This window comes from Equus asinus, chromosome 2, assembly GCF_041296235.1.
Source record: "Equus asinus isolate D_3611 breed Donkey chromosome 2, EquAss-T2T_v2, whole genome shotgun sequence".
Classification (NCBI taxonomy): Eukaryota; Metazoa; Chordata; class Mammalia; order Perissodactyla; family Equidae; genus Equus; species Equus asinus.
Genome location: NC_091791.1, coordinates 144,542,572 through 144,568,367, shown reverse-complemented (window position 1 = coordinate 144,568,367; position 25,796 = coordinate 144,542,572).

The window sequence follows — 25,796 nt, the reverse complement described above, 5'->3', positions numbered from 1 at the left end:
TAAAGTGCATACACTGCCTTCCCATAAGATTCTAAGGAACATTTCAACAACAATTAAGTGCAAAAATGATACCCAGCTGAGAAGCAGGTCCTGCTTGTTACCATAATTGTGGGCTGATCTGTTTCATTCATGAGCTAGTAGAGGCCAACAACAAAAGCAGAGTGTTTGAGATCTGAATTCTAGTTCTCCCTCCTACAGTAGAACTGACTTTTGGCAGGAGATTCATCCCATACTTTTTTCCTTAGTGTTCATTAAACAAAAACACAATCCTCATTAATCTGAATGAGAAACTACTAAAAAGAGAAAATCCTTTTGGAGTCAGAGGAGTCTTTTTTGGCAGGATTTTAGGAGGACCTGGCCTTCTGTAAGCATCAGAGCGGAGTTGTTGGGCTTGGATGTTGGAAAGAACTTGGCTTGAACATTTGCTGTGTCTTGGCCAAGTTATTCGCTGTGCTGCACTTTCCTCATCCATGAAATGGGGCTAATAAGGCCTCCTTCATAGGCTTATTGTGATGATCAGTTGAGATATTCCCTGACAAGTGCCTGGCCACATATCATCATCAAAACATAGTTGTTTGAGAACTAACTATATAGGATGATAGGATCCCACACAATTGAAAGAGATACTGGCTTTCTTGCCACCAGCTTTTGTGTTCCAGAGATCTTTTATTGTGCATCAGTACCACAGCAAAGCATCACATGAGAGCGTAGAAAGATAGCTGGATGGGAGGATTCATCTTAGCAACTCAATCAGCAGGTGACTGGGGAGCACTCAGTGCTTTCTGGGGCATTCAATTCCTTCAACAAATGTGAATTAGGCACCTGCTATGTACCAGTGCATCAGACAGGAGCTCAGTTAGGGTAGGGGCTCTAGATGTGACTAAGACATGCTCTGTATTTTCCCCATAAAGATTGGGGAGACGGTTATGTGAACAAGTAAAGACAATCTGATATGACAGAAGTGGTCATTAAGCTGTTTGTTCTGTGTTGGGAGCACAAACTTCTCTTGGCATTGGAGAAGGCTTCAGGAAGGAGTCGACATTTGAATTGGGCCTGAAGAATGAGCAGAATTCGAGGGAAAGGGCATGTATATAAGCTAGGAGGTACAAAACAGCATCATGGGGGAACGTGTTTAGAGTTGTTGAAACGTAGATGGTATGGTGGAGAGTCAGAGGACATGACTATGGAGAGCTCCCTTTGTCCTTTAGCTAGAAGACAGTGTCTGGGAAGGCTTTGCGGCAGTGGTGCTGGTGGTGGAGGAGGCAGGGCACTTACTCATGAGATGTTAAGGAGTAGTCAAACAAGAGATAATGAGGGCTCAGTCCAGGACAGAGGCCAGGAGTATTTGCTGTGGAGAGTGAAGGAGGAGAGGATTCAAAAGTGAACCTGAGATTTCCAGCTTGAGCTATAGGATGGCAACATTGTCCCTCATTAACCTTGGCTGACTAGCTGCCTATACCCTTAGGTTTTGAGGTTTTCCTACCCGCTTGAGTATCTCTCCTGTTTCCTAAACAACTGGAACAGTTCAAGGTTTACCAGCAGCCTAGGCTCCTTCAGTGCCATCAAAAGGAAAGAATCACAGTAGAATGACTCTGATCGTTGTTTACCTAGGCTAGCATTTCTCATTGTGGTCCGTGAACCTCTGTGGGTTCCCAAGACTCTTGCAGGGGATCTGCCAGCTCAAAATGATTTTCATAATAGTACTAAGGTATTATTTGATGTTTGCACTCTCAATTCACAGGTATTAGACATGTGATAACATCATTGCTCTGAGGGAATATGTGCTTGTGTATTTTTGTGTTTTCTAGAATTTTCTAAGGTAATAGGTTTAGAGTAAACAAACGAGAAGTTTTAGACATTAACTCAGTGTTTTCAATATTTCTACTTTACCTTTAATAGGAGGTCACACTTGCTGTATATCTGTAACCTCATTAATGTCCATTAAGTCATTATTATGCAGTTTTTCTTCTGCCTATGTGGAAACATAATAAGAAGTATACTTTATTGTATTGTTTTGCAATATTTAAAATATATATAAAAATATTTTAAACATATGAAAATATTTTTTTTTTTTTAAAGATTTTATTTTTTCCTTTTTCTCCCCAAAGCCCCCCGGTACATAGTTGTGTATTCTTCGTTGTGGGTTCTTCTAGTTGTGGCATGTGGGACGCTGCCTCAGCGTGGTCTGATGAGCAGTGCCATGTTGGCGCCCAGGATTCGAACCAACGAAACACTGGGCCGCCTGCAGCGGAGCGCGCTAACCTAACCACTCGGCCACGGGGCCAGCCCCACGAAAATATTTTTTAACTTTAAAATTTTATCCAAAACATTTTATAATTTAATGAAAATTTATTCTAAAATTAAAAAATATATAATATATTGTGTCTATATTTAAGGGTGGATTCTTGGCCTAAAAAATGAGAGATTAGGAGAATAGCTTTTTTAATCCACAGCCAAACCATTTACATCCACAGATGATGAAAAAGGTGGAACTGCCTCTAGAGAGTTCTCTGACTCAGGGAAGGGAGGAATCTGGGTGCAACTGTAAATAAAGAAACAAAAGTATGATGAAAGTTATCTTTCCCTTGGCTTTGGTGATATTAATAACTAACTTTATCGTGTCATGTGCAGTAGAACCTTTTTGAATAGTATTATGGTGTTAGGTGTGGCATTATTTTGAGACCAATCTTTCAGAGTTTAAAGAAAAAGGAATTGAATATCTTAATGTAGATAGGATAGGATCTTTAAGAACAACTTTTTTGTTGCAGCTTTTCAAACTAAGAATGAAATAGACACAGAGCATCTTATAGGTAAATTATTTTATTGCGTTGGCTGGAGAAGCACACACAATAGCTACGAGAATTAATTAAGCTATGTGTTTGATGACTGAATTAATATCTCATCTGAGGATTTGTACTTTTGCTGTACAAATGAGTGAATTCAGGTTTGTATCCATCTGGCATCAGCAACAACGAATCATCAAAGAAGATCTTCTTTTATGTGAAACCTTGGCAACAAACACAAGTGGTGCTGAAATATTCAAAAGTATTGAGTATCTTTTTTTGAATCTTGTGGTTTGTCTTGGAACAACTGTGTTGACATTTACACTAATGGTGCAAAGCCATGGTAGGTAACACTACGGGTGTCTTAGCACACATGAAAGCAGTACCACCAAATTGTCTTGGTAGTCGGTGTAATCCTACCATGAACCTGTAATTTTTAAAAAGTCAAGTCACTTAAAAATGTCCTTGGAAAAGCTATAAAATTATTAATTTTATTAAATCTCAACCCTTGAGTGCCTATCTTTATAATACATGTATGATAAAATTAGAAGGGCACATAAAACCCTTCTGCTTCATTCTGAAGCAGTATAGTTGTCTCAAGGAAAAGCACTTGTATGATTATTTGAGTTGGGAGCTCATCTAGGTACCTTTTTAATGGAACATCATTTTATTTTTGGGAGGAAGATTCACCCTGAGCTAATATCTGTTGCCAATCTTCCTCTTTTTGCTTGAGGAAGATTGTCCCTGAACTAAATATCTGTGCCAATCTTCCTCTATTTTGTATGTGGGACTCCGCCACAGCATGGCTTGATGAACAGTGCTTAGATCCACACCAGGGATGCGAAACTGTGAACCCTAGGCCCCCAAAGCAGAGCATGCGAATTTAATTACTATGCCGCCAGGCCAGCATCTGGAACATCATTTTTACTTAAAAGAATGACTGGGCAGACAAACTGGGTATTCAGTGTCTGACAGACATTTTCTTTGAAATGAATGAAGTAAGCCTGTCACATCAAGGAAGAGCGTGATGAAAGCTGTCCTTCATTTGGCTTTAGCAAAGTTAATAATTTATCTTATTGTGTCAGATGCAACAGAATCTTTTTGAATAGTATTATGGTACCAAGCGTGGCATCATTTTAAGACCAGCCTTTCAGAGTTTAAAGGAAAAGAGTCAAATATTTCAAATGTAGAAGTGATAAGCTGACAGTATTTGTTACCAATGAGATAATATTTAAGTTCTTACGCGAAGATTAGAATTTTGGCAAGTTTGTGTCCACCACCATGAACTTGGGAGCCTCCCAGTACTTACAGAATTTTCTGAGATGATAGATGTTGATAGTAAGGAATGTGATTTATTTAAAAGTCTAGCTTATTGAGGCATAATTTACATATAGTAAAATTTATTCTTGTAGGTAGGTAGTTCTATGAGTTTTGGCAAATACATACAGTCATGTATTCACTACCACAAATAGGATATAGAATACTTCCATCAACCCAAAAAGTCTTCAGGTGTTCCCTTCCACTGTAGTTAATTCTCCCCCAGCCCCTGGCAAACACTGAGCTGATTTCTGTCCCTGTAGTTTTGCCTTTTCCAGAATATCATGTAATACTTAGCTTTTTGTGTCTGCCTTCTTTCACTTAGCATAATGTTTTTGAGACTAAGGTGATTTTTTGTTATTGTGTAATAAAATGTGTCTACATTTGATCTGCAAGTTCAGTGAACCAATATTTTCCAAATGACCGATCATGCATGGGTAAAAGATCCACTGAGGGTGCAAGAGAAACCAATGGATTTTCAGGTGCTGAGTATGAAAAGTTCAGTGATAAGTTTTCAGATCTCACACCACACTATTATCTCTTGAGTGTGAGTGTAGTACCAGCAAATAATATTCATAATTATCTGATAAGGCTATTCACATATTTCTCTCTTCAACTACATACATGTCTGTGTGAGGCCAGATACTCTTCATATACTTCAACCAGAATAACATATTGAACCAGATTGATTGCAGAAGCAGATATGAGAATCCAACTGTCTTCTATTAAGTCAGACATTAGGGAGATTTTGAAAATTACAAAACAATGCCACCTATCTTGCCAGATTTTTTTTGCTTTGGAAAAAATATATTTTTATAGATATACATCATTTATGTCAATATGTAATGGTTTCATCATTGTTATCTTAAATAAGTTGATAAATAAATATTTTTACATTTCTTTTTTTTCTAATACAGTAAATATTGAAAGGTACAGCCCACGTAAACAAATGCTCTTTGAGTCCTTGATAATTTTTGAGAGAGTAAAAGTTCCTGAGACCAAAAAGTTTGAAAGCTACCGACCTAGATAGATTGGCAGGTGCCACTGGAGAATGAGAATGGCTGGGGAGGAAAGAAGTTAGGTAGCAAAGTGCGTCTCTGATTCCTGCATGGGTAAGATCTCAGTGTACGGCTGTGGACTAAATGAAAGTCAGGTCATAAGCCAGTATAGTCAGACTAATCAGTTCAAGAGAATGAAGTCTCTGAAATAGATTATTTTATCAAGGCTCAGAGTCACATCCAGTTTGGTCCAGCTGCCTACATGGTTGATCTGAAAGAGCATGGGGTGAGCTGGGGTTGTTGCTAATGGATGGGTTGAGCGTCTAAGGAAACCCTTCAGATACAATGAAATGTCAAATGTTAATGGAGGAGCAGAGCACAGGGTCTGTGGCAGAGGTGGCCAGGTTTAGGGAGTCAACTGGGAAGGATGGAAGGAGTTTGTGTGGTGGGAGGACCAGAGTGACTAGGCCAACTAGAGTTGGACCAGCAGATCTGGATTTGATCTTGGTTAAATGAAGGCTTCTTCCTAGGCTGACACGGTCCTAGTTCAGGTCCTACAATGGCAGAATCTGAGTGGGATCCCATTGTGGGTAGGAAGGTAGCAAATGGAGATTGGTGGTGGTGATATTAGGGGAGAGAGTGGGCAGTTTGATTGAGATTTTTCTCCTCACATTTCCCCTCTCATTGTACCTTTTGCCTGACTCTAGACACTGGGTTTTACTTAGTCTTTGATCTTTACTAGAGCCCAGGATGTGGGCTCGATTGGGATGGAAGGTGGGATGGAACTGGATAGAGCGTCTCAGCACAAATGAGCTGATCTGTTTCCCAGCCTCCTGGGATGCTCTCACATATACACTTAGTGTTCAGTTTTTATCCTAGGAGACACCTGATTTATTTTGAAGCGGAGAATATAAAAATGTATGCCCTGTGCCGCTGTCAAAATCACATTGACATCTTTCTATCCTAAAAATGTCATAAACTTTCCTCCAAATTTGGCAAAGTCAGAGCTTTTTAGTATGCTTTGTTAAAATAAAAGGTTAGATTTAAAAAGATGAAGCACAGGTTAAACTAGATTCTTTATTAACATTGTATTTCTGGTGACAGTGCATTACACATAATTCTATAGGAATTCTATTCTAATTTAGTAACAATTCATGTCCATGTATTCAGTATAACAGCATCATTAATTATGTCACAATGACTATGGAAAACATATAAGCTGTTAATGGTAAGTATTACTAGAAGTTGCATCAGAGTGGGCATGTTACTGAGATAAAATGTAACATCTGCACTTCATCTTTAATAAACCCAGGGATCACCCTAACCTGACAATTTTTTCTCACAATGTGTGTTGATAAATGTAAAACTTCATATTTACTATAGGAAACACAAAGCATATAATTTGTCCAGAAGAATTTAGCTTTCTTAGCAGGAGCATGATTATTTGGTTACCTTCTGCTGTCTGCTTCCTGTCTGCAAAGTGTGATCTTTTTCTCCCTCCTTCTTCCTAATATCCTGTGAAGGTGCCAATTACCCTGCTGCTTATCAGTTGAAAACTATGCCTGGTGCAAAGGGAGCATCAATTATTTGTGAGCGGAGAGCTCAGGCTGCTGGAATCATAATAAAGGATGCTGGAGCTTCCAGCTAATAGAATATATCAAAAGGCAGTGTGTAGACCAAAGAGAGCGTATTTCAGAAGCCTATGCCTCAAAGATAAAATTAGGCCAGATTTGCAGACTTTCATGCTATGTAAGTTACATAAGAATTTGCTGATGTTAATGAAGAGAACTGGTAGGGCGTTTTCCTTTAATCCACACAGCTTCTAACGCACACTGTGGATTTATTAATACTATTGACTTTTCCTTCCTGAGTCTGTTGTGTGTGTATTTGCTTTGCTTCCAAATCATAGCCAGATGCCAGGAAAGTTAGAGCCCAGCTTCCTCAGACCCTTTGTCATCCACAGTGAGCCTTTAAGGATAAGTTTATAAACGAATTGTTCTTGCCTTGTAATTGGACTTGCCTTTCATTTTTAAAGGGGCGGTTAAAGAGGCTGGGTGGGTGTCGAAAGGTCACCAGTGGTTAACTTGGTTTGGGAAGTTTATTTTCAATTCTGTGAATAGGATTTCCAACTGCCGAGAAGAGCTCACACTTTTCTCTCCCGATATTCATATACAATAATTCAACCAGTTCACTTAAACTTGCTGATTAACGTTATACGGATGCTCATACAAAACTAGAAGGATTTGAATACTACTTGTAGAAATGAAGATGCCTTTACAGGAAGACTGATAATCCTGAACCTGCCGCTAATCCTTTGTGTGCGAGTGGGAGAGACAACAATCTTCAGCCTGGCAGATGGTTCCACTTCAGGAGAGGAGGATTCCGATTGATTTGTTTTTTAAATCAACTTTTTGTTTATTTAAAACTATTAATAGTTTTCTATGTACGGAAAAGTTGCAAAGACAGTACTGGAGGCCCCCCATCACCTGCACCCACTCCCCCATTGTTAACATCTTACACTACCGTGAACCATTTGTCACAACTAAGGAACCAATATTGATACATTATTATTCATTGATTTTGAATTTCCCCTGGGTATTTGTTATTTGTAGGAGACTGCTCCAATATTAGGAATTTATCCAAAGTTTACTTATTATTATATTAATTTTTCCAAATCAATTATATTTTACACATCAGCTTATTGCCTTCCAGGTGGATTGCTTATTTGCTCTTGATGGTACTTAACCTTTAATGATCCAAGTGTAACCAAGTCCCTGCGTCTCTCTCAGCCCCTGAGATCTTGGGGGATCAAGGTCAGATGCACTGAGTGATGTCTCAGCTTCAGAACGAGGGGACTGCTAATGAGAAAAGTCACTTTACAAATCACCCCACTCAATTCACATATTTTACAGTGAAGGAGACGGAGGCCTGTCGAGGCAAGGTGACTCACCCAAGGTCACACACCACGGGTGGCAGGGTCTGGACCGAAGCCCAGCCTCTTAACTCCTCCGCACTTGTGGCCTCTGATAAAATTTTCACAGTGACGCTTTTATTCTATTTATTATTTATACTCTGCCTACTTTAAAGAAGAATTGGAGCCAGCTGCCCTGTGATTTACTTTGCTTTGAACACAATATAGATCATTGGATCTTGCATGATTTAAGTGGATTTTTAAAAAATGAATAATGCTATCATCTATAATTATTTCATAAATAGGTCCTATCACCTAATCCCCACACTATTGATGCCTTGCACATAGTAGGCACTCAGTAAATGTAGGTAAAATGATCAAATGAATAATGCTAACTTGGGATTTATAAACAAAGGAGTCCACAGCACAAGCAGGTGAGCATGCATGGCTGAGTGAGCGGGAAGAAATATGGCCTTCTGTTCTTGGCCCTGGAAAACACAGGGCTGGGCGAGACCCTGGAAAACACAGGGCTGGGTGAGACCCTGGAAAACACAGGGCTGGGCGAGACCCTGGAAAACACAGGGCTGGGCGAGACCCTGTGGAAGGAATGATGATGATTTTGGCTTGTGATTCCCTTTATACGATTAGATGAGCTACAAAGGTAGAACACACGTGGTTAGGGGGCTGATACGGTGGAGGGTATTCCAGGTCCCAGGTGTGACTCTGGGCAAGTCACTTGCCGTCTCTGAGCCTTAGGGCCCTCACCTCTCAGAATATGAATACCTGTCTCCTGAGGTGTTGCCACTGTGAAATGAGATAGTGATGAGAAAGTGCTTTGCAAACACTAAAATCTGGCACAGGTGTTACTTAGTAATCTCGAGGATTATTTAGAAAGAATTCTCAGCATTTGAGAACAAGTTTTCTGTGAAGTACCTTGAACCTCTGTTCCTGTTTGCAAGTTACCTAAGCAGAGTGAAAATGTTAGAAAACTGAATATTGGGAATTGAAAAGGGAAGTAAATAGATATCAGGGCAAAATGGTTTGTAACTAAACCATATAATAGAGAAAGCCGAATCAAACACACCAGGCAGTGGGTCTTAACACCTGTCTAATAGGGAGAAGGGGAATGAGCCAGGCCTGAGTACCCTGCTAGCAATTTCTGCTCTGCCCTGGCTCAGGTTTTATCACTCTGTTATTAGACAGGAGGTAAAGGAACCCTGGCAAGCATGGGGATTCTCTTCAGGTAAGCTGTGGTGTATAATAATAGAAACCTTTTCCAATGAAAATCCTCAAAGTGACTCTGCTCTTCTGAGCCACAACTTCCGAAGGTCAGACAAAGCCAGGGCCAAATGAGAACCAACAGCAGTTGCACAAAACGGCTGCCAACATATGATATCGCAAATTGCCCTAAGAGATCTTGGCTCTTATTAGCTGGGACTTGGTTCATTCAACGCTGCGCTGCTCCAGGCAAGACGCAGAAGTGAGTGACCTTGGTTTTTCCTTCCTGCCTGTAATTTCCCTCAATGTACCCACGTCTTAAACACCTGGGGCCTCTGCTGCAATGTCTGGGCTAGCTCAGCCCGCCATATAAAGGATGCTCTGTGTCCATCTCTTCTCCTCTATTCTTTCATTTGTCGTTCCCTTCCTATCTCAATGTGGCCTGGCTGGCATCTCATTTCCTTAGGGCCTGCTCTCTGCTCCAAACCTTAAAAACTCAACCCATGTCCTTATAGAAAACAGTTAATGGGCCACCATCCTGGGTGATATAAATTTAGAGAATAGATCTGCGAAAAAATTGGAGCTTGGTTTTAGACGGGTTGGTATGTGTAGGATATCCATACAGAGCTGTTCCTCAGTCAGACATAGACTGATGATCAGGAAAGTGGCCAGGGCAGGGATGTAAATTTTGGAATGATTTAGTAGAAGAGAGATTAGACTGTGTAGCCCCAGAGGGTGGAAGAGAATAGTATTTGGCAAGTCATGAGATCTTTGGCCAGTCAGGTAACATTCCTGCTTCTCTATACGGTCCCCTAGTTTGATTGATAAAATACACTTAATTTTTTAAAATTTATTTTTATTCAAAGACCTAAAAGGACTAAAAGTTATGGCTCTGAAAATATCTGAACATTTCCTTCTAAAGTTGCAGAAAGGAAACATCCTTCACAGTTAATCACTTTTGGTGCATTCACTCATCCATTCAACCAACAGATATTTGCTGTGTGTCCACTATTTGCCAGACACTGTTCTAGGAACTAGAGATAAAATAATGAACAAAACAGATAAAGTCACTGACTTCATGGAACTTACGCTAATGGGAGGGGACAGACAATTAACAGACAGTAGAATCAAAGAGTAAATATGTTACAAAAGGTGATAAGTGCCCCGGAGAACGATAAAGTGGAGTAAGAGGGGTGGGTGGGCTGGAGTGGAGGCCCTAGTCTACATAGGTGGTCAGGAATGGACTCTCCTCGGGTGATATTTATCAGGAACCTGAATGAATTTAGAGCTGGGACTTGATAGTCTCCTATCTTCCGTTAGCCAGCTAGCTGAAGGCATCCTTACCAGGGCTTATGCCACTGAGATCTGAGACACAGGGTCTAGGAACTGAGCTTTCCATCCCTTGATTGGTACCTAAACTATCCTGCTGCTCTCTGCTGCTAATTTGCTCCCCACTGGAGACGCCATGATTTTAGAGGCAATTGGAGTTGGGATGAAGCTGGTGCTTCGTTTAGGAAGACGATGGCATTTAGTAGTGCATTACTATTCTGGAACAGTTATGGAATAAGCTATTCCATTGAAGGAATATTCTTCATTGTGGAAGATCTTTTCAAATAGCTTACTCCTTCAGTTCCTGAATTTAACTTAATAAAAACATTTGGAGTGAAATCTTCCAAAATCATATTGCACATATATATCAGAAAAGTTTGTTGGGCCAGAAAGGGAAAAATTATATCTTTAAGGAAAGTAAAACATCTAGTGATAACTATACAAGAAATTCTCATGGGGTTTCATTGAACATAATTTAAGTCCTGTGTATTAAGTTTATTTTGAATGGCAACTGTTTATTAATATAGCATTTTGAGGAACTATTGATGTGTTGTCTATTGTTTTTCCCAAAATGTAAAGGACTCAGAAAGATGTATGTTTGGATTCTTGTATCTTACTCTCATTGCTTTTTTGTATTTTCTCTCACTTTCAACCTGTTGGCCAATGGCTTTGTCCTGCTGTCAATGCCAAGACTTCTAGCAGAACATTCTCCTGTTTGACTAATGTCTGGCTTCATATCCACCATGCATGGACAGCCTGATAATCATGCTTTCAGAATTGTATTTAGGGTAATAAATAACAACAATTACAAAAACAATAACATCATTTATGACCACTTAATATGTAACAGGGAGTGTTATATGTTTCTGCCCATACACTTTGCATATATGATCTCATTTAATCCTTTCTACCATCTGATAAGGAACAAAAAACTACTATGTCCATTTTACAATAAGAACACCAAGGCTCAGAAGAGTTCCCCAAGTCGCTTGACGTCTCACTTGTACAGGTGGGCTAAGAACCCAGGCAGCCCGATTGCAGGGCTGGGATGTGAGAAATTCTCACTGTGCGTTGACTTGATGTCACCTGTTTTTGTTTCTCAACGCTTCTCTCCCCATCCCCTCACTCACTTCTTGTGTTCTGGATGGTTGCAGTCCCCACTAAGCAGGCTCCTGTTCGGTGAGGTGTGTGACTGGATTTAATGTTGTCCGGATAAAGGATTTTCTTTGACAAGAGAAGATGCCCTTTGAGAGTCACTGAACTTCCAAGGCCTGGCCCTATCCCTTTGAATCACAATATCTGAATTCTAATCTCCAATCTTCTATTTATTAATTTTTTCAAAGTAAGTATATTCATCTCTAGATCTTGGTTCCTCCAGCTATAAAAATGTAAGATTGCAGAGTTTTGTGCAATGTTGAAATGAGAAAGAAATATAAAAATATTTAAAGCACCTCAAGTCCCCTCTTTTTCCATTCGGAATAAGGAGTTACCATATGCTCTTTGCAGAGGCTTCTACAAATGGAACCTTATAGTTCCAATTTGCTAAATGAAGCCACTTATTTTTTAAATGTTATTCTTGTCATTTCATATATTTTCTACTGTATAAAAATGTCTTTGTGTATTAATATTTCTCAACGGTCTTTCTAGTATCTTTTCTATATTGCGCAGTCTGCCCATGCAGAATTGACCAGCAGTTCATGTGCATAACAGAAACCTCCACCTAAATTTAGAAAATGGTAAATAAAACAAAGATAGGAGACTCAAAGTCTGCAGTGGTACAGCTGATAATCTTTTTGGCTTTTAAACAAATGTAAGTACCCTAAAACTTGCTCTTAGCGAGTAACTTCACAATTAGGTTAGCGTAATAGCACTTGGTCCTTTTGTATCACATTTCAGTTGAAGACCTAGAAGGGATTTTAACAAATGCAAGTGCTTTTTACTCTGGTTCCTGTAGAAAAGGAGCCTTGGTTCATTATGCTTACGTATGGCCAGTCACATTAGGGCCAAGGGCTGGTGGGTTGGGCATAGATGCCCACCACAGGCCAAACTTGCCTGGACTCAGCACAACAAATCATCATGACAAATCATCTTGTACTTTCTGGGTCAGTCCCGGCAGCGCCTAGTAAAAATAACTTACGGAATATATCAGTGCATGGAGGTTAATTTTCATACCTCTTAAAGGCTTCTCATCAATAAGGCTGCGGTTTTGTCTTGACCTTAGCAGATACTTGCTTTGGGGATTCAGGCATGTCTTATGAACATAGGATGAAGTAGTGGAAGAAAGGATTCAGGTGTTCAATCAGAGTCAAGTGATATGCACAGGACAAATGGGATTGTATGGTAAAGAAGGAAGCAGGAAATGAGGAGGGGAGGACTGCATGGGATTTGCTTTTAATATTGATCTACCGTCTGGTCTTAGGTCTCTGAGCCTTGTGAGGAACAAAACTGCCTGCAGAAATTGAGAAGCTATTTTCACAGTAACATGTCAGATGTAGTCAGGAATGTTGCTTTGGTATCGGACGATAATGCGGGACTCAGAGTGGAAGGAGGGTCAACCTCCCTACTGCTATACAAAATATACCTGACACCTCAAGAGTTGTTGCCGCTGAAAGCATAGGAGACAGCATTTTTTTTTTTTTTTTTTTTTTTTTTTAAAGATTTTATTTTTTCCTTTTTCTCCCCAAAGCCCCCCGGTACATAGTTGTGTATTCTTCGTTGTGGGTTCCTCTAGTTGTGGCATGTGGGACGCTGCCTCAGCGTGGTCTGACGAGCAGTGCCATGTCCGCGCCCAGGATTCGAACCCACGAAACACTGGGCCGCCTGCAGCGGAGCGCGCGAACTTAACCACTCGGCCACGGGGCCAGCCCCAGGAGACAGCATTTTTAACATGGAAAACCTTGGCACAGGTGGCAGTGACGGCAATGAGACCTACTCAAGGGACTTTTCACCATGGACACTGGTGATAGATGAGGACACAAAGAGATTCTGGTGGATATTCTGATTAATTCTTCAACACCCATGAGGCACTTCTGGGAACTTTTAGACGTACTAGGGTGAGACTTTACAGATGGCTAAAGTCTTGCATGAACAAGTTCTAGAAGCAAGAGCTGGAGAAACTTGGGTTCCCGGTCTTACCCTGATACTATTATCTGAGTTCGTGGGCTGGTGAGATCTAGAGAAACTCAGACCTCATATAGTAAATCAATAAATCAGAAAAAACTATCTGGTCATGCTTGACTCAGACTTTTGGTTTACAAACATAGCAAAGCAAGGCTGCTGTTAGAAGAGAAGTGGCTGAATGTGTCAGATTTACTAGAATAAGAACGGTACAAGATTTCTTGTCCTGCGCTGGTGGTGGTCTGCTCAGTTCCTTGCAGGAAGTAGCTCAACAGGGATTGGGCATAGCCAAGAAGTAGATAGCAAATCCCCCTCTTGCTTAGTCTACCCACAGTTACTAAATGAAGCCCAGTTCTGAAGGTTCTGCATTGGCATTAGTGAGTTGGGACGTTTGCTCTCCGGGAAGTAAATTATAACATACCAGAGGGTTTTCTAAAATCCTGGCCAAGTGTAATCATAGCTCCCTGTGCCTCTAGGAGCCCTGCTTGTCAGATTTCCCACTGACACCTAGGCAAAGGAGGGTGAATTTGAACCCCAGGGATCTGACCAAAGCTTCCCAGGAAATGTCTTCTGGGTTTCCACTTTTATCTTAAGAGTGGTTGTAAAATTTTCATTCTACTCCGTGATATGTTTGTTTTACTTTTGAGTGAAATCGATGCTCCAGAAAAATGTTAATTTAGTGCCTTATCAGACCCCTTGGCACATTCTCATGTACCTCTGGTGATATATTTTATATATATCTATATACATATATATGATTTATGTTTACCTATGTAAAATGTATATACATATGTTAAAAAATATACGTCATTTTTTTAGTACAAACATTTCAGCAACAGTGCATGGTGGGACAATTGCTGAGAGCATAGGTGCTTCATTAGTGGGGAGGGGCAAATGCTTCTGGGGATCTCAGGGCAGAGCAGACCCCTGGGGATGAGGAAGGTTGATAGGAACATTCCTGGCTGACTTTGACACATTGTCTGCCATGGGGTCTGGCCAGGCCATGGTCAACACGGGAAGATGCTAGTCATTCACAAGGTTCTGGAAGACCAGCTAATTGGTTGACAGCTCTTCCTATGATTGGTCTTCCACTGTGGATAGAAGTGGACACTCAGGGAAACAAGAAGACGAGAAAGATAGAAAACAGCCAAAACTTTCTGACTTGGCTAAAATGGGAGACTCTCAGGTACTCATTTGCATGACAAAAGAGCTAGACTCTGACCAGGTGAATTTGATTTAAAGCTGTTTTTGATTATGGGAGAGGTGCTGTGGAGAGGTTGTATGAACCTTGGTGAGAAAGCACATCAAAAATTAGATTTAATATTTAGAGTATTTTATTTGTTCCTTCAAGAGCATTGAAATAGGGGCTGGCCCCGGGGCTGAGTGGTTAAGTTGGCACACTCTGCTGTGGTGACCCAGGGTTTCACCAGTTCGGATCCTGGGCGCAGATGTGGCACTGCTCATCTGGCCATGTTGAGGCGGTGTCCCACATGCCACAACTAGAAGGACCCACAACTAAAATATACAACTAAATACTGGAGGGATTTGGGGAGAAAAAAGCAGGAAAAAAAGAAAAGATTGGCAACACTCGTTAGCTCAGATGTCAATCTTTAAAAAAAAAAAACCACAACATTGAAATAGCAATAAAAGAAAAGGAGAACCTACACCTATGTGATGCCAAAGCATTACTGTGCTCATTTCTGTTTCTTTTCCAAGTGCGCATGGTATTCCCTCTTTTTACTAGGAACATAGTAACCCTTTGGAATTCAGCTTTCTCAGCTAGCTGTACACCATCAAAGTTTATTTGTTTGTTTATAATCTTGAGTTTTTATATGCAAAAGATGGGACCATGTCTCCTGTGGTTAGATCATGTAAGAATGAGTGGAGAGTGGTGGAGGGTGTGGTGAAGGACATCAGGAAAAGGAGGAAGGGCAGGTGGGAAGAGCAGAGAGATGGGAGAATAAGAGGAAGACTGGCCCAGATGGTGCTCTTAGAAGCTAGCTACATTTCACATTTTAATTTAAAATTAAAAGTGATGACAGTGATGCATTTCATGTGGCAACTTATAGTTTACCAGGTGCTGGCATGTCTCTTTGATCCACATGGGTCCTTGAGGACACTCAAGGCAGCCATTTTTGGCAGCTAAATTAAAAGAGGTTTGTACTATCTGATATAAATTAATGATTTCACCTCTGAATGAGATTTTAAAAATAAATTTCTGAATTCATTTATAAGATTTATCTGCTTTAGTGACTGAGTTAGTTAGGATTAATATGGTCAAGAATGGTAGTAAAACTGAGTTTGTTGATCTTTATGTTACTTGACTTCATATGTAATCTGAGTTGTGTACTTCTGAGTGACTGCCAATTCCTAGTTTTCCTTTTGTTTTTAATTTCCTTCAATGGATTTCTACCTAAATGTCAATGGAAAAGAGGAAAGAGTGCTACTTCTAAATATTTCAAAGCACAACAATATGCTGGGTCCTTTGACTCGTAAAATCAGTCTTGATCCTATCCTCATTCAACCTGAATTGGGTTGAAAGGGAGAAATTTACTTTGTTTTTCTCTCTGCCATTTAGTTTACAAAGGGAGAAAAAATACCCTGGATCTTTGGATTCCCAAGCCAGGAAAAACGAAGTAGAGGAATCTTAACTTAGTGTCATCACCTTTCAACACTAGCTCACACAAAACACAGAGCATACACACATGCATGCACACACACACGCATCACCCTTTGGCATAGGTGGGCCAGGCAGATTTGGGTAACAATCTCAGTTCTACCACTTTTTATCTATTAACATTTAGTGATGGCCTGGAGCCCTCTGGACCTGTTTTCTCATTGTTACAACTGGGAATAAATTACCAAGCTATCGTGCGCATTATGTAAAATAATGCGCTGAAAGTACCTACAGTGGTCTCAACTCTGTCTGTGCCACTACATTCATTTGCAGAACTTGAAAATAATAACGACAACAACAGCTGTCTGGTCCTTCCCAGACTAAGTCACATTGTTGCAGGTAGGCTGAGGTCTCAATATTTCAACAAAGCTTTCCAGGTAGTTCTGATGCTCAGCCGGAGTTGAGAGTCTCTGACCTGTGGACAATGCCTCAGCGTCAGATTTCATCCTTTTCCACCCTTCCTGCAGGGTTCCTCTGACACATGTGTCTCTTACCAGGAAGGAAAGTATAAGACAGACTCATTCACATGAAAACACTGGGGCACCTAATGTGTTATATTTTCTAAAAAAGAAAGGAAGCTTCTTTTGGTGGTGGTGGGCTGTTGTCTTGTGCGTTGTAGGGTGTTTGTCACTATCTCTGGCCTTTCTGCTCACTAGATGTCAGTAGCAACCCTTCCCCAAGTTGCGACAACTAAAAATGTCTCCAGATATTGTTAAATGTCCCCTGGAAGACAAAATCACCCCTTGATGATAACCAATGGCCTAAAACATTTGTTCTCAAACCTGGGTGCTATGGACTGAATTTTGTCCCACCAAAATTCATATGTTGAAGTTTTAACCCCCAGTGTGACTGTATTTGGAAATAGTTCTTTTAGGAGGTAATTAAGGTTAATGAAGTCATAAGGGTGGGACCCTGACCTAATAGGATTATTGTGCTCAGAAGAAGAGACGCCAGAGAACTTACTTTCTCTCTTTTTCTGTGTGCATATATGGAGGAAAGGCCCTGTAAGGACATACAGTGAAGGTGACCATCAACAAACCAGGGAGAGTTCTCACCAGGAAACAAATTTGCCAGCACCTTGATCATGTACTCACAACCTCCAGAACTGTGAGAAAACATGTCTGTTGTTTAAGCCAACCAGTCTATGGTACAGACATGTGGCGCATAACAACATTTCTGTCAACTATGGAGTGCGTACACGACAGTGGTCCCATAAGATTAGTACCATATAGCCTAGGTGTGTAGTAGGCTGTACCATCTAGGTGTGTAGTAGTCTATGCCATCTAGGTTTGTAGTAGGCCATGCCATCTATATTTGTGTAAGTACACTCTACAATGTTCGCACAATGACTAATACAAGATCCATGAGCTATTTTTTGGTTACACTAAGTTATTTCAATTCGGTCCTGCTAATCTCCTTTGGGTTTTTATCTAGCTGTCCAATGTCAGTGTTTATTACCAACAATTTTTGTCTGTAATTGCACAAAGTCTGGACGATCACTTTAGATTCCCTTAGTTCCCACATTCCACGCTGCTTCCTTACTTTACCTGCTCTCCCCACACCATACATGCAGAGCCTACTCAAACATAGAGGTAAGGTTATGTTTCATCTGTCTAATAACAAATTCTTGGTCCTCCAACACTTTCTCTTGGGCCAGGCTGAGTAACACTTGTCTAAGTTCCTCTGGCTCTTTAAACAGCATGCTCTTCCTATCCCCAGTAACTGATCCACTTAGGCACTTCTCTCTTGTTCTAAATTCTTTTTGCTCTCTTGCCCTTTGTCCTCTCTTGTCAGTCATCTCTGATGCAGCCTTCGTCAATCAGCTCGTAGGGTTGGCTCTGGCACCTTTAATGGCACCTAACAAAGACGGTGTGAAAAGCAACATCATGACCACAAAAAGAGATATCATATACAGACACATTCACTCTCTCTTTTTTGTAATCATAGGTAATGAGGTCTTATTTCAGAATTTTAGCCAAAGCAGTATTTCTGTGATTCTTGGCCCCAGTGCCAGAAATCGGTAAAGACTGACTTTTCCAGCAGAGAACTGTGTTATCCTGAAGTGAGAGAAGATTAAAAGAAAAATCAACACTACAGTCCTGCCACTCAAGTGTTTGTTGCTAGGGCCATCAAAGATTCTGGCTGCCAGTTCTATTTAAGCGTTCTCCACAGCTTGGCTCCCTTCCCTCCCTGAAGCAGACCTTCTCCTCTGCCACAGTTGCCTTTGATATGGGATGATTCCTGTCACATGCTGGAGGTGGGGGGGGGGGTAGTGCCTTTGGCTCCCCCAGAGGCACTGGGAGTGCTCCTTCACAGAGATCCCCGGCTCTCCTCCTCTGGAAGTCAGGAGGTAAGGCCTACTTCTGAACACATCTCAGAAAAGGCACAGGCAGGGCTTTAGATCATCATGCCAGATTGGGGGTGCAGGGGAGCGTATGACTTAAACTGTCATCATGGCCTGGATCACAGCACCCTTTGAAGGAATCTGGCCCCAGGTGATAGCTGAGTGAGAGACAATGCTGTGGAGCACAAGGCTGAACACCTAGTCTGTCTCACAGAGGCCATGCTAACTCCAGAGACAAATATGGGGCTTTCAGGACTGTAAAAGACCTTGCCTTTGCCTTCGCAGATGAGGGCGACCTCTTTGGTAAAGAGTCAGTTCTCTTTAAGATCAGATAGATCCCAACAACACCATGAGAACCCAAGTTTACTGAGAAAACAGATTTAGGCGGGTTTTATGACTTGCTCAAGTATCCAGAACTAGTAAATGATGGTGGTTAGCAATGAAGGCCAATTCTGTCAGAGCCCAAAGTTCAGGTACCTTTCCTTAAAACAAAAAAGAACAGGTATTTTCAATATAAATCTAAAATATTCAGGCCTCTTCCCCTTTTCTCCAGACCACATCAGCCTCAGGATGGATTATACAGCTATAACTATAACCACAGTACAAACATTATTACTCTAAACTTTGACCCACGCTCCTTTCAAGACCCCTTTTCCCTCCTTCTCTCCTATTATTTCTATGCATCGTTAGGAAGGATCTCAGACACAGTGTTCTTGATTCCCTCTAGAATCTACAATTTTTCATTCTTATGCTTGAGTGGTAATGTCTTCCTCCCAGGCATTCGATTGACACATGACTGTATTATGAGGGTGCCACAAATCCATCACTGTTCTGGTGCATCAATACCACCAATACTCGCTAAAGACAATGACTTGTTCTTCAGTCCAGACAGGGCTAATCCCACTAGATGTTCTGCCTGTTGGGTCTTCTCAGGACTCCAGAGAGCTTGAAGAGACATCTTATGGAGAAGGTGCTTGATACCAGCCTACTGGTACTGCATGCTGCAAGATAAACCAGAAAGTGGTCTTGCTTACAATATTTGAGGTTTAAGCAAATGCCTCTTTTATATTATTTTGTTCCCTTCTTTCTCTGAACCATCTCTTCCTAGGACTCAGACATGAGACCATGTATTTAGGTCCAAAGGTCAATGTTATATGGTAACTTAGGGCATTGGAAAATGCTAACCTTTTCTTAAGAAACTATTCTGTTGGTTATAATACTGTAACTGATAAACTGATTTTGGAAGAATGAGACACTTCACTAACATATACCAGGAGATTGTTGTAATAATTACACAAATGTATGGTTTCTACACTATTACTAGTGTCCTGTGTTTAGCTTACATGTGGGCAAAATGGATCTAGTATATTAGAAACAAAACACAACCATAGGATCAGTGAGACATCATAATACAGCCTGGAATTAGCAGTCAAAAAGTCTGTGTCTGGGCCCAGCCATGTCACCCACAAGCTGATCTGCATTAGGTAGGTCATTTAGTCTCTTGGGTCCTCAATGTTCTCACCTGTAAAATAGTAGAAATGGTCTTCACCCTACCTTTCAGAGTTTTATGTGGACAAATGAAATAAAAAATGATTAACAATGTTGGATACTGTGAAAGGAGCGTCAAAAGACGGCTAAAGCAACCATGAAGGCCAGGCTCAGGCACAGTGTGTGATCATGAATGGAAATCATCCTGGTGAGGAAAAGCCTCTAGGTTTACTCAGGTTTAGGGAGATGCTGGAGACCATACCACAGTCATTAGAATTTTTACTCCTAATTTAAGAAGGGCCAAAGTTTGAATATGTGAATGCTGGAAATGACCAGAAACCTAAAATGTGAGAGGTTAAACTGCAAAGAATAGATGGCAGTTTTTTCCCTCTAGGTCAAAACTCAGGCTACTTGATTCAAAGCTCTCAGAATATGGATCACATCAAGCTCTCCCTATCCAAGTAACGCATGACTTACATTCACCAATGAGTGTTTAACCCTGTGTCTTTCTTTGGTTTAATTTTTAGATTCACTTTCCTCTTTTTAAAATACTTCTCTATTTTTAAAATACTCTCTGGAATACACTTTTATTTTTTTGAATTAAGATGAACTCACAATTCTTTGCTTTTAAAAAGCATTTTGAGATGATTCCTTGAGATAATTGAAGGTGCCCCAGAGTGACACAACTGCAGGCCTGGAAATGACTGCAGTAAAGCAATGTCATTGACGATCAGCATACACCAGGTCACGCTTCAAATGAAGAGAGACAAAGGGAGAATCACCAGGAACGTAGCCACGAAGGCTGACTTTCAATCCTGTCCAGATCAGCTTGACCCCTGGCTTCCGCAGGCTGGGGCTGCTGACCCACTGGACATCCAGAGGAACAAATAAAAGGGTCGAGCAGTGCACACCCAGGACACTGCCCCATAGTGAGAAATTTTCAGTGGCTTCTGGGTCTTGGGTGTTGGAGCAGGATGTCACTGAAGCCATATTACTCTTCACTGGCAGGAAAGGCACTCCTTACATCTTTAACGTGGTTTAATGTGTCATTGTTCAAATCTAGTGTTGTTGGGTTTTAGTAGCTGCTGAAGTAGCCTTTGTACGTGGACACATTGCCTCGGCTTTAAGCACCATGCCAAGCAGTCTGGGATTCAAATCCCGGCTGAGAGTCCTGAGTGACTTTACGAAAGTCTCAAAATTACTGAGTCTCATTTCCTCATCTTTAAAAAAGCATTCATGCAAACGACCTTGCTGCTGTGAATTTTAAATAAGACAATCTATGCAAAGTGTCTTGTAAAGTGCTTGGCTCAGAACAGCATCTGAAGAATGGAAAGGGTTGTTAGAAGAATAAGGATGTAAGAGATAGGAAGTGTGGGCTTTATGTCTAGTTCAGCCTCTAATGAGTTTTGTGAATCTAGTCAAGTCATTTAGCTTCTCTGCGCTTTTATTTAACCATCTATCAAATTGTCAACTGGTATTTGATGCTTTACCTATCACAGTTGAGGATGAAATTGCCTTGCAAATATTAGGAGCTTAAGATATATTTGTTAAAGGGTCAGATAAGTACAGACAGTACTTTGAAAAGTTAACTATACAAATACATATTTAAGCACATTTAAAAAAATAATTAATGTGCCTACATCCTCAAAAATTTCCAAATTCTGAGGTAATCAAGAAAACACCTAAATCTTTTTATTTGGAAAATGGGGAGTCCATTTTGATTATGGTAGCATATTGAAAATGATAGATTTCTTGGGCAAAAACCACACAAAAACTTTGTAGAGTTTGTGGACAGCCCCTAGTACATTTCACTAAGGACATAAGATGAATGCCAAAGAGGATTTTTTTTTTTTTTATCTTTCCTTCTTCCCCTTCCTCAACTCTGAAACAATCATCAATTACCCTTATCCACCGGCACCATCTCATCTAAGTTCATTTTCAAGATGAAGTTTCCTCGTTGGATGGTGGCTGTCCAATCCTCCTTCTGTCCATCACTGACTGCCTCAGAGCTGTCCCCGGATTGACAGTTTGAGAGCGAATCAATAATAATTATCTGGCTGCAGCCATGGTGAGCTGTGTAATTCTGCCACGGGACAGCATTGTGCAAACAGAGCTGCATCTCCGGCTGCAGGTTTAAATATGCAGGCTGGGGCTGTCCATTTAGGTGTGCTGATCATGTGATTACCGGGAGGTAGTGCTTCTTCCCCGGCTGCATTAAAACCCTTTCAAAGGATACGCTCACCTTCTGGGACTGGGCTGCTGGCTAGCATTGCACTATGTAAAACACTGCCTTCAGGGCCTCGAACATAAATCAGTGATTTAAAGGCACAGCCCTGGGAGAGGAGACACTTTGCTTCGGATTTTTATGTAGACTTTAGGCAGAACCACTGAGAGGGATTGTACAAGCACAAGTAAAAGAATGGGATCTCAGATATGTTTGGTCCATGTTTATTTCACCTCATCTTAGCCAAAGAAGATAATTGTTTTCTGAAATTATTTGTATCTCGGTTTAAAGATCAGAGTTAATTCAGTATTAAAATTTTGTTGATTTGAGAGGTACAAGTTTGTCATTTCCCATTTGAACAAGAAAATGTTGGCTTTATTGAGTTGAATGTGACTTATTTTCTTTAAAGCAACTTCAGCGTCCCTAGGTAGAAGATGTGGCTGGTTGCTGGTGTGGTTACTCTTATGCACAGGCGGCCACATTTCATTGGTCGTATTTAGGGCATTCAAATGCTGAAGGTAGTGGGATTTCCTTGATTCTATTTTCTGGGAATCTGTATCTGTCGAGAAATTAGAAGAAAGGAAGGTCTTGGGGAGCTTAATAAAATTTCTAACAGAACTCAATGAGAGCCGGGCATGCAACCAAAATGGGGTTATCATAAGTTCCTGGGGGAGGAATTTTACGTTTGAAAAAGATAGGTTCAGAAAATGATCTAGGGGCTGGCCCTGTGGCCGAGTGGTTAAGTTTGCGCGCTCCGCTGCTGCAGGCGGCCCAGTGTTTCGTTGGTTCGAATCCTGGGCGCAGACATGGCACTGCTCATCAAACCATGCTGAGGCAGCATCCCACATGCCACAACTAGAAGGACCCACAACGAAGAATATACAGCTACGTACCGGGGGGCTTTAGGGAGAAAAAGGGAAAAAAAAAAATCTATGTGTCATTAGCAAGTAATGGGAAACAAAGGAAAATGATGTGTCCCGTAGTTATATGATCTATTCTGTTTTATTTCTTTTTTATTTATTTATATGTATACAAATACATATTTATAATTTTTGTAGTAAAATAAAATGTTAGCATTATTTTATACACTTTTATGTGGTGGACCTTTCCATTATCCTCCATTTTTTCTCTAACGTAAAAATCTTTAAAAAAAAAATTAAAACATGCAGAAAAAATTGAATGGGGTTCGTTGGTAAATAGTTAAGTTTCTCATCACTGGATATAATCAAACTGAAGCAGAGTTATTGCTTAGTAGAGATTTTATGTGGGTTATTTAAAAATGGACTGAGAAATTACTAAGAAACATGTAAGATTTCTTCTGACTCTAAGCTCTTAGGATTATTCTCTAGGTTTATAGGCGTTTGGAGCATCTGGTGGATGAGAAGCTATGAGAAGCATAGGTTATCAGAGGGAAAATTAGAGCAAAGTCTTACATCTTAGCTGTGTTGAGTTTTGTCTATAATTGCTGAGTTAGGCACCATTAACAGTTCTTTAACTCATCATTGCTTGATTTCCTCCAGTTATTTTTGCTGGCTCCCTAGTTTCTTAGTAGTAAAAGAATTTCTTGAAAAATAGCAGGCATAAAGTTGATCACAGGGAGCTTAGCTATACCTTAGACTCAAAGATGGGTAGGGAATGGAGACAGATAAAATAGAAAAATTTCCTTCCTGCTTTTCCCCCTCCCTCCTTCCTTCTTTCCATTCAATCAGCTAACCAGTCAAATAGTCAACCAAATCACCTATCTATATTCACAAGCCTCTGCTTGCAGGGCACATATATGAACCAGATCACCATCTTGTCCTCGGAGAATGTGCAGACTAGTAAGGGAGATAAGACATGGGGATGCTGATTATAGCCCTAGAACACAGAGGGGGAGTACTAATTGCCAAGCAAAAATACAGAGAAAGTTTCAAAGGGTTTCAAAGCCTGGATGGAAGAGTTCCAGCTAGGGGATCATATTTGTAGCTAAACCATCCTGTGATCAAAGCATATACCTGCTATCTTGCAATGAATTAATTAACTGTTAAGAAACTAGGGAGCCAATTAAAAGACTTAGGAAAAAAAAAGCAGTGATGAGTTAAAAAAAAAAAGTCAGTAAAGCATAAATATTGGGCATAGTGGGAACAATTTTAAATGATCTGGAAAAAAGGCTATAGAAATAGAAATCACATAATAAAATCTGAGTTTTGGAAGTCAATAAAGAAAATGATGTATTTCCATATAGAAAAATATTCTTTGAGATTTGCAGACGCTCTGCTATTGAGTTGAATGACAGAGCTATTATTCTATATTACTTTGTGAAACTAAGACTTTTTTTTTTTTTAAACTCTAAATCCCAGGTATTTTTTTTTTTTTAAAAGATTTTATTTTTTCCTTTTTCTCCCCAAAGCCCCCCCGGTACATAGTTGTGTATTCTTCGTTGTGGGTTCCTCTAGTTGTGGCATGTGGGACGCTGCCTCAGCGTGGTCTGACGAGCAGTGCCATGTCCGCACCCAGGATTCGAACTGACGAAACACTGGGCTGCCTGCAGCGGAGCGCGCGAACGTAACCACTCGGCAATGGGGCCAGCCCCTGAAACTAAGACTTTTAACCCTCTCCTCCTCCATGCAGACTTTCAGATTTCTTATCCTTACACTGCAGACTTCGTTTGAACTCTTGCAGCCTCTATGACTTGCACTGTTCATTTGACCACTAGCTCTTGCTGCCTTGTATGCAATGGAGGGTCCTTTCACGTGAGCAAGATGCATTGCTTTGCATCTTATGGAGAAGCATGAAAATGGACATGCCCGCTGAACCACACTCACTGGGAAGATGAACATATTCCTTGAATTCAGAGTGGTAATAAACTTCCAAAGAAATTCGAGAAAATCTTTAACTGAGATGGGTTGCTTTGTGGGATCCATAGTATCTTGACCAATTTTCGGGAAATTTCATGCATAATAACTTGTACTGTAGTAAGAAACTACCAAAGTCAGCTGTGGGTGCAAGAATAGTAATAGGAAGATTTAACTTGTCTGTGGCTCTTTCTGCTGGCTTCTCCTCCCCTCCACCCCCACTGATCCTGGGTGAGGGGAAGAGATGGACTAGTGGCCTGCAGGTGGGAGGAGAGAGGACGGCTTGGCTGGAGTTAGATTACTCTGAGCCGGCCAGGGCAGCCTATTCAGTTCACTGTGAAGAGAAGAAAGGAATACAGAAAATAGTGAATAGGAGAAGTTGGGACAGGGCCTCAGTAGGAAGCAGGGGGAGCAGGTGTGCCCTGTAGGAACTGTTGGGGCAGGCAGCTGGCCCAGGAAGTGGAGTCGGCCTGGGGATGGTCAAAGAATCTGACATAGAAGCAGAACCAAGGTTGGTACAGAGCACAAAAAGTGAGCTGATCCCAGGACCAGCCTC